The following is a 10,153-nucleotide window of genomic DNA, read 5'->3' on the forward strand; positions in this document are numbered from 1 at the left end:
TAATAATAATGATGAATGATTAGAAGCGAACCCTCGGTGCTTGATGATTGCAAGAGATATGATTGAAAATTGCGACATAAAAGAGCAAAGTTTACCTTGATGGAGAAAGAAAGTTTCGCTTTTGATGTTTTCATGTTGGAAAAACCATGAAGGACACCTCAATTTAGTGAGCAGTGTGAAGAATATTTCTTTATTCAATTTTGTAATAATTGCACAAATGAATCGGTTGAGCATGGAAATGGAATCATTCATAAAACTTGGTAATTTGTAAGACCAAAACTTATTTGTCAATTTTATCACCAAACATATCAATGCTATTTTCAGGTTATTATTTTGTTAGTGGTTATCCACTTATGGCGCTTTAATTTCTTCCCTCTCATAATTTTTAGGCATAATTCTAAAATTAAACCATGTTATTTTTTAGAATAATCACTTTAACTCTTATTTTAGAATATTTTAGTCTCAATGTTTCATTTCAAGGTAAAAAGCTCCTATTTTGGAGTGCTAACAATTTGTTAACTAAAATTTTTCATCAATGAATGTTCTTTTTGTCCTAAAATGAAATATTCGAACTAAAATGCTAACCAAAAAATAATATAGATCAAAAAAGTCATTTTAATAAATGTTGGAGACTATTTTTAGTATTATGTCTGATATTTACAAAGCAAGTTCACGAAATTATATTTTATGTATCCTTTGCTCCAATATATGTCATATTCAAGTAAGTTTATGGAATGCTTTCTTGAATAGAGTTCAATAAAACTCAACTTGATTCGAAAATTTTTAAATCCGAGTCGTGTTATAAAATAAGAGTTAAATAAGTTAAATTTTTAATGATTAGTGAATTAAATTTTAAGTTCTAGTTGAATCCCTTAATTTTCTATGATATATATATATATATATATAGTATGTGAAAAAAATATGAAAGAATATATACGTATATCATCTATAGTTATAAAAATTTGTTTAAATTAGAATCAATAGTATCATAACATTGTAAATATTTACAATTAAACTCAAACATAAACGCAGACAATTTAACTTGATTCCACTCGACTCAAATTTTATAAATTTGACTTGACTCTAAAAAAGTTCAAATAAAATTTGAATTAAAAAATAAGACTCATCAACTCGAATAACTCAAAATTATTTAACTCGAGTCAACTTAATTGAATATTCACCCCTATTCTCAACAATAAATTAAGATCTTTAATTTGCTCAAAAATAATAATTAAGATATCTTAATTAAACTTTTTAAATAATTAAATCTTTTTATAGGCCAACTAAAATTGTTATCTAACTCAAAATTCAATTCATGTTTATCAAGAATTTATTTAATGGTTTTCGTGTAAAAGAAATGATATTTTTCTTGTAAAATTCGAGTTCAAACAATTTAGCAAGTATGGGTACGTTGTCAATAAATTAAGAAAAAATTCAAAAAGATATCATCATATAATTACTCCATACTATTTAAGAATAAATTAGTTCATACTATTTAAGAATAAATTATGTTGATTAATACTTTTTAATATTTATTATATATTTTTAAAGATGCATAAATTAAATATTATTTTTTAATATCTTATATAAGTTTAATTTTCAAGTTTTGTGTATGAACAGAATTGATATAGGAAGACTTTTTTTTATAGAAAATTTTAGAATAAATTTACATAAATCATTAGTAATGGGTAGTGGCTGGTAAGTTGTAAATTACACTTAAACATCCCAATAAGCTAATAATTAAGACAAACTAATTAAATTTCAAAAAGGAAAAAGACAAACTAATTATAACACATCTTTAGTACTTGGTTTATCCCCTTTATAAACCCCGCTCCATTACTCCTGGTTTCACAATCTTTTCCTCTCCTTCAACATTCTTTCTTAATTTTGCTGAGAAAAAGTCCCTAAAAATGCCAATTTCAGTATCCCTCTTTCTCATCATATTGCCTCTCCTTCAGGCTCCCATCTTCATTTTCTCGTCCCCGGTTCGAGACCCTGACCAAGTCGCCCAACAAGTTGACGAGTATGTGTATAAAAGATGTAGTCTAACATGACACGAACATTAAGATTCGAATTCTAATATATCGTATAAAAGATGTGTATAAACAATAAATGTGTCGCATTTTTTTTAAACTTGGACGTATGTTGAACATATACAGGAGCATCATGAATGCCACAATGGCTAGGAGCTTGGGATTTCTCTCCTGCGGAACTGGCAACCCCATTGACGACTGCTGGCGATGTGACCCTCATTGGGAGAAGAACCGACGGAGGCTAGCTGATTGCGCCATTGGGTTCGGTAAGCATGCCATCGGTGGCCGGGATGGGAAAATATACTTAGTCACAGACCCCAGTGACCATGACCCCGTAGACCCCAAACCCGGGACTCTTAGGCATGCTGCTATCCAAAGCGAACCCTTATGGATCGTTTTTGCTCATAACATGGTTATTAAATTGAAGCAAGAATTGCTAATGAGCTCGTACAAGACCATCGATGGTCGAGGCGCCAACGTTCACATCGCCGGTGGTCCGTGCATTACTATACAATCCGTGAGCAACATCATAATCCACGGTATTAACATGCACGGTTGCAAGAGAGGAGGGAATGATTATGTGAGAGACTCTCCTAGCCATTATGGTTGGAGGACGATATCGGACGGTGATGCCGTGTTGATATCCGGAAGCAGCCACATTTGGGTCGACCATTGCTCATTGTTGAATTGTACAAACGGGCTGGTTGATGCCGTCCAAGGATCGACAGCCATCACCATTTCCAGCAATCACATGACCCATCATAATAAGGTCATGCTCTTGGGCCACAGCGACTCCAACGAGCAGGACAAGAACATGCAAGTCACTATTGCCTTCAATCACTTTGGAGAAGGACTTGTCCAAGGGATGCCTAGGTAATACATACATACAAATATAAACACATTATATATAGCTAGATGAGTATTAGCCTGAATTGTTTTCGTTTTTCGACTCGGGTCGATATAGATGCATACAAATATAAACACATTATATGTAGCTAGATGAGTATTAGACTGAATTGTTTTAGTTTTTCGGGTCGATATAGATGCAGGCATGGATATTTTCATGTTGTGAACAATGATTACACGCACTGGGAAATGTACGCAATCGGCGGGAGTGCTAATCCCACGATCAACAGTGAAGGGAATAGGTTTCTTGCACCGGATAATTCAAACAACAAAGAGGTGACTAGACGCGAAGATGCGTCGGAAAGTAAATGGAGGCAATGGAATTGGAGGTCGGAGGGGGATTGGATGTTGAATGGAGCATTCTTCAGGGCCTCAGGCAAAGGGACCTTTCTAGTTACGCCAAGGCATCGAGCCTGAGTGCGAGGCCATCGTCACTGGTGAGCGAGCTAACGGGAGGTGCCGGTGCACTCATTTGCAAGAAGGGGTCGCGTTGCTAGGCATTGGGTAGTAATGGTGGTTAATAATGGAATTAAATACAAAAACGAGATGAATTTTGTAAAAAAAATAAACAGGATTCATGTTTGTGTATGTTGTGTCACTGTTGATATGTCGAATTGAAGCAGTGAAATGGGTCATCATTACATGTAAAGAATTTCTTGCTTTTCCATGAGCTTCTATGGTTTTCTCACAAGGGATGGTACAGTTACACAGTGGGAACTGTGAGTGTGAACTCAACTTTAGTACAAAGCAAAATGCTTCGACGCATATAAGGTTCATATTTTAACGGAGGTACAGTACTCTTCAGATTTTAGATTTTTTTTAATATTCTGGGTGATTACAAGGGATAATAATTTTTAAATTTTTTTAACGAAATAGAACGTATATTCTACAAATGCAGCTGCTTGAACATAATTTCTAAAATTACAACATTCTAAGAAAAACATTCTCTTTTACTACTAATGAGTAAAAGCCACTTAATGAGTTATGGGATTTTAGGTTCTAAAAATGAATTATGCCACTTTTCTTTGTCACCAAACTATGCAACTACATAAATAGTATCTAAGAGAGGTGAGAGCATATTTCACCATAATTCATTGATTAAAGGAGTAACCAAAAAAAGTAATTACAAGTCCTAATATATTTGATTATTATAAAAATAGTAAAATAACTTTTATCATATATGAACAAGAAATGTTAGTCCATCGATCTGACCAAAGTTTCAAATTTAAAAGAAAATTTAGGAACATTAGCTAAAATAGGACAACATTTACTCATGAACTTGTACGGAAATAATCCTTTGATTGGATCAGTAATCTAATGTTTGAGCTCTTCCAAGTTTACAACAGCCCTTATATTATGTGAAACCTTACACGCTGTCTTTGTATATTTTGCTTTGCCAAGTTGTTTCTGCAACTCGGCCAAGGCCAACATATACCTTCCATCCATTCAATTCCTAGTGTAGCAGCCCGGGTTGAGCTGCACCGAGCCGACAGCAAAGTTTCGATCTGCTGCTGCCTCCTTGAATCCAATTTAACAGGTAAATCAAACGGAGATCTAGCTTAACTGACTATACCGACTTCTTTATTACAATTTTTCTCTACTTTTTATTGTCACTCCCTTGTGTGTCTTCCTGCCTGTCTTATTCAAAATATTTGTTGTCTGAAGTGGCTTCCTAAAATACGGTAAATTTCGAAATAATTAGGGGGGGGGGGAAGAGAGAGAGAGAATAGCTCATGAAAATGAGTAATGATTAACCACAAAAAATCATTTTTCCACCTCTGTATGTTCCAAACATTCACTGTTCTTGCTAAATGAAAAAGCCTTCCTTCTGATCTTCTTTCAAGTTCGGACTAGAAAGGTCTCCATTAACAACTCCTACATTGGAGGCACCTTGGTTGGTCACAGATTGATATGTTTCATTCGTTTTAGTGCCTAAGCCAGTTCCGAAACCGTTTTCCTTATCAATGATGCTACCCTCTATCTCATGTCCCTCTTTCGTTAACTGATCAACTTCGGCTGCTGCCTCTTGAGCTTTCCTCCTCTCTTCTTCTCTTTGCTGTTTTCTTCTCGACTCTAACTCATTTAGCTGCTTAAATCTGGAGACCAGGCCATAGCAACTGCGAGTACAAGAAGAAATTTCTAGAGTTAAAACAAATTTGAAAGTATCGTTCCCCAAGGCGCGGTCCCTCCGGTGTCAACTTCTCTTCTCGTTTGGCCTCCTTTCTGGAGGCATTCAATTCAGAGAGAGACTTCTGAAGCCGGGCTTGCTCTTCCTTGAAGATATCATCATTAAGTTGCTTTGCCGGATTCTTTGCTCCCTCCCCAACTTTTGAAGCCAAACTTGTTGTGCTGTGCTTGATATGTTATTTGTCAACCTGCAAAAATGTAGTTAATGTTAACAAACATATACAGGCTTTGATAGAGAAGAACAAAAAGCATACGACATATGCAGTTTATCCTATTATACTTTAGAAAAGTTCGGGATTGCATCTGCTCACCAATATAGACTTAGACCAGAAGGAACTGAAAGAGCAAAATAGCCGATCATTAGAGGAAGGAACTTCGTCAGCGCTCGAGTGTTCTTCATGTTTGGATCATTGCTCTAAGAAACGTTCCGAAAAGAAGAAAGTTTGTAAATCAATCCTAGTCTCAATTTAAGTAGTTCATACATCTTTTTGAGGTATTCGACAGGAATTTAAATAGCGTTCGTGGCCGTATTGCGTTTATCGTGGTTGTGGATATAACGGATGCTATCACGGTCACCGCAGGTGTCGCAGTCGTGAATTTTTTTAAATTTCACACAACTTATCCTAAAACATAATATTTCACACAACTTTCTTTAAGTCGCAATTAAATATAATTAAAATAAAGTGTGAAATTTAAATAAATTTAAAGAACACAAAGACTAAATTAAATATAACTAAACAACTAAATATGAAAATTAAGGACTAATTTAGATATTTGGAAAACTAAAAGGCAGCAACTCTATAATTACCCCAATAATTATTTAACATCTTATATTTTCTTATTTTTATTATCTTTCTCCCAAAAACTCTCTTCATTCTCTAAATTATCCTAGAAACCAATATTTCACCGTCGACCGTCACAACAAGCACCATGTTGGACGTTTCTAACCACCGTACTAAATTTAAAATACAATAACAAATCCTCTTTAGTCTCCTAAGTACAAATCCAGCCTTGGTATCAACGACAAACATCTCAAAATTTTCAAATCAGTAGCAAATCTTTCGGGTTCTTCATTCTTACCCTCCGAACTCCATCGTTCACCATCGGATCGAGCCCCTTTTCGACGATCTAGCCCCTTTCACATATGTTGGTCATTTCACAGAATGAAAACTCCCCACTATTGGGATAAGCTGTTCATTGCTTTGATCACCCAAAACTGGCAAGGACATGAGGTAAACCTTCTTTTCTTCAATTTCTCCTTTTTTTCCACTATGTTTTATCTTTAATTATGTTTCTGATCGTGCTTCTTTTTCTTCTTGTTGCAAATTTAGTTATAGGATATGAGTGACAATTAAGGTTTCTTTTTTCTCTTCTTTATTTTAAGTTTAGGAATTTGATTCTTAAACTCTTCATGCTTTTTGTCCTTCATGCCTTCTCTTACTGATTTCTCCTTTATTTTTTTTGTTCTTTTTGTTTCACTGTAGCGGTTGATAATAGTAATAGCGTCTCGTTATCAGCGCTATTCACCGTTACCTGTTAAATTGCGGGCGCAACGGGTTACTATTGGCGTGAATCCGCCACCCACCGCTAATTTCATCAATCTCGGTTTCAGACGGCGGCGCTACTGCTAAATAACGCCCGCTATAGCGTTTTCGGTCCGCTATTTGAATCCTTGATATTAGGTATAGAAACAAAGTTAAGAGGCATTAGAAATAACCTCCACGACATTAATAACTATATTTTAACAATGGAAATGTTGAACTAGGGATTTAATAGTAAGATCTCATTTCTAAAATCAACAACATACAACCATGCTAATGATGACATGACCTGACTGCATGATTTGGACAGAGACGTACTGTGAGACGACAAGCAACACAGGCAACACAAGATACACAAATGTATCCGACCATCCGAGAGGAGGGTGTCCATCCTAAGAAAACAACCATAAAACCAAGAATCAGAAATGACGAAAGTGCTTTCAGATGAATTTCATAATCAGACAAGAAATGTCAAACCATTCAATTTAGCACAGTTTTAAAAAGAAGAATATTAACAGAAACAATATCAGGTACTTACTACAAATGGGAAAAGCCAATATATACCACTTCCATTATGTCGCGCAGCAATTGTAGTCGGACCGGCCAACGAGGGTATCCAAATGAAACCTTCGTAAGGAGTCCCTTAAATGCAAGCACATGGTTGGACATCAGAGAGAGTTAAAGGTGACAGGAGTTAAAAATAGAAAACAAACATGAATAGTGTGTTACCTCATCCGCAACATTTGACAGGGCTCTATATTAGCCCAATCCAAACTGGTACACAATGATACTAATAAGCGATTCACGTACAATGACCCATTTTTAAATTTTGGGTCTGGGCTCGATTTTCTTCCAACAATCAGACCTTTTAATCTTCCAACAATCAGACCTTTTAAATTCCAATTACTTACATTAATGTATTCCTGGAACTTTGAACCGTCTCTTGATCTTCTAACGTCCAATTTTTTAATTACTGTATGTCTATAAATCATGATCCAAGCTCTCTAGTTTCTCCGATGCATACCCTGGAGCTTCTTTTCCCTCCTAAAATTTTCTCTCCCTCCTCCATTCATGCTTAATTCAGCGATTGTTCTACGTTGAAGTTGAAAGCAGACTCCTTTCTCAGTTTCTCCTATCCTTCTCGATTTTCTCCATTAAGGTAAGTCTTAATTTTAAAATTTGTATCACTGTAGTGTATGTACAATCTGCTTTTCTTTTCCCCTCCACTCCTACATGGTTAATTTACTTCACTGTAATTTGTTTAATTGCTTCATCTTCAATGTAATTTGTTTAATTGTTTATATATTGGAAGACACAAGCTTTCTTTATCGGTTATCACAGCTGTAGATATATAATCCGCTTCACTGTTAAGGTGATCTGCTTATTGTTATTTTGTTAAGGTAATCTGTTTAATTGTTATCTATAATATGTTTAATTGTTAGGTAATCTGTTTAGAATTTAGATTAGATAATCATTAAGGTTTTCGCCATTAAGGTATTTGTTTAGATAATCTGTTCATAGAAATATAGAATTTACTCATTTTAGGCTTTTAAGCACAATGTAAATATGTAATTTGTTATAGATAATCCTGCTCAATATGCATTCTGTTTAATTTATAGATTCTGTTTATAGTTTTCTGTTTTTAATCTGTTAGTTATAATATGTTAGTTTACTGTTTTTATTGCTAATTTGTTAGTTATAATCTGTTTTTTATGCTTTTCCAAAAAAAAAGCTTACTGTTTATATTGCTAATCTGTTAGTTTATAGATATATAATCTGTTAGTTCTGTTTCAGTCTATTGCTAATCTGTTTTTACTTCATACACTTCATATAAATTCTGTTTATAAATATATAATTTGTTAGTTTTCTGTTTTGATACATTTTGTTGTTATGTATTTTTTGCTATGTATTGCATTTTATGTTTTTATAGATTGTTGTTATGTTTATTTAGATAGTTAGATTGTTTTTCTAAAATGGCTACTGACGATGCTACCGGTTCCGCTGATGATGCAATTGATCCGGGGAGGAAATATAGTATACCTATGCTACTTGGTGTTTTTGCTTATTAAGTTGTTTTGTGTTTGAGATATGGTTATAAAATATTTATAAATGTTTTGTAAAATTAAACGCCTCGCGTACGTGAATCTCTCGCCTCAAAGCGCCTCAAAAAATTAAGGCTCTCGGTAGCTAATCGCCTTGGAGCGCCTCACGCCTTTTAAAACACAGCAACCGAGCAGTCTCGAGCTGAATTTTCTCCTGCAAGTACGGAAGAAAGTAGCTCAAAGATTAAAATGGCTTCGACACACCGCAAACAAAATCTAAATCAAACAACCCGAAGCTGTAACCATTCAGTTCAAATCATCTTATTCTTTCTTCTTTTAAAGATAAAGCAACGAGCAATACTGAGCATCTGTCTGATTTCATCATACCTAACAATCCCTGCTTACTGAAAATGCAAAATTTCACTTGATCGCCAGCATACCGCTGCTAAATAGCCTTTATTTGAGGATGTAATGAACGCATGGCCATTGCAGACTCTACCTGTAAGCAGAAAACAGAAACAGAGAATAAATTGACAGAATTCAAGCATTTTTCTCTCTATGAAATAAACTAACTTAATTTTTATTGTTTTGGTTCTGTTTATCTGAAACAACAAACCTGTTTCCTAATCAAAGGAAATGTAGCCGCCTTAACAAGCACAGTCAGAAGTATAATGGAGGAACCATAAGCGTAGGGAAATGCAAAGTCGACAATCCATCTTGCAAAACCTGATTGAAAGTCAACCCAAATCAGCATTAATTCAACACCCAGAGTTTCAAAAAAGAAAGAACCCTTTTTGCTAATTACCTTCAAAACAGCATCCATGGAGTTGGTAATTCCCGAGATCCAGTCATTATTTTGCTTAGTAGTAGAAGCAGTGGTTGTCATAATAGTGTCGGAAGACGAAACTGCAGCGTCGGCATTCGTATAGAGAAGGCCTTCAGCTCTAGTGAGCACCTCGCTGATAGCACCTTCGAGAGCATCCGGGTCGGGAAAGAGTCCGGGTTTGAACCCGAACTTGGCAACGGGTAGAGAACCACTAAGGAACTCTCTCCGAGCGGACAAACCGGCAAGTTGAGTTCGATTTAAAAGAGGAGGATGTCGGGAGTTAACGAGAGAGAAAAGGCCATACATTTTAATTTAAAAAAAAGGAAACCCTGGATAATAATTGCAGAGGTTGATGTCAAAGGTTGGTCTTTGAGATTGAATTGGAGGATATGATGTGGATTTAGCCGACCTCTGTTGTGCGGTAGAAAACGATTAAAAAATGGTGTGATCAGTTAAAATTTAGATCGGTTATGTTATATCATTTAACCGGAAATATTATCAAGCACACTAACATATTAGGTAGCGCTTATATAATGTAATAGGTAACGCTTATATAATAAAATATGTATTTAACCAGAAATATTATCAAGTACAATAACATATTAGGTAGCGCTTATA

The 10,153-nt window shown here is 35.0% G+C and overlaps 2 pseudogenes; one reads left to right on the top strand and one right to left on the bottom strand.

Annotated features, from left to right (window-relative positions):
* Positions 1-1,862: 1,862 nt before the first annotated feature.
* On the top strand, positions 1,863-3,471 carry LOC120122202 (annotated as a pseudogene).
* A 1,262-nt stretch (positions 3,472-4,733) lies between these two features.
* LOC120121940 lies at positions 4,734-9,856 on the bottom strand (annotated as a pseudogene).
* Positions 9,857-10,153: the final 297 nt, after the last annotated feature.

The sequence above is a fragment of the Hibiscus syriacus genome, unplaced genomic scaffold, assembly GCF_006381635.1.
Source record: "Hibiscus syriacus cultivar Baekdansim isolate YM2019G1 unplaced genomic scaffold, ASM638163v2 tig00110384_pilon, whole genome shotgun sequence".
Taxonomy (NCBI): domain Eukaryota; kingdom Viridiplantae; phylum Streptophyta; class Magnoliopsida; order Malvales; family Malvaceae; genus Hibiscus; species Hibiscus syriacus.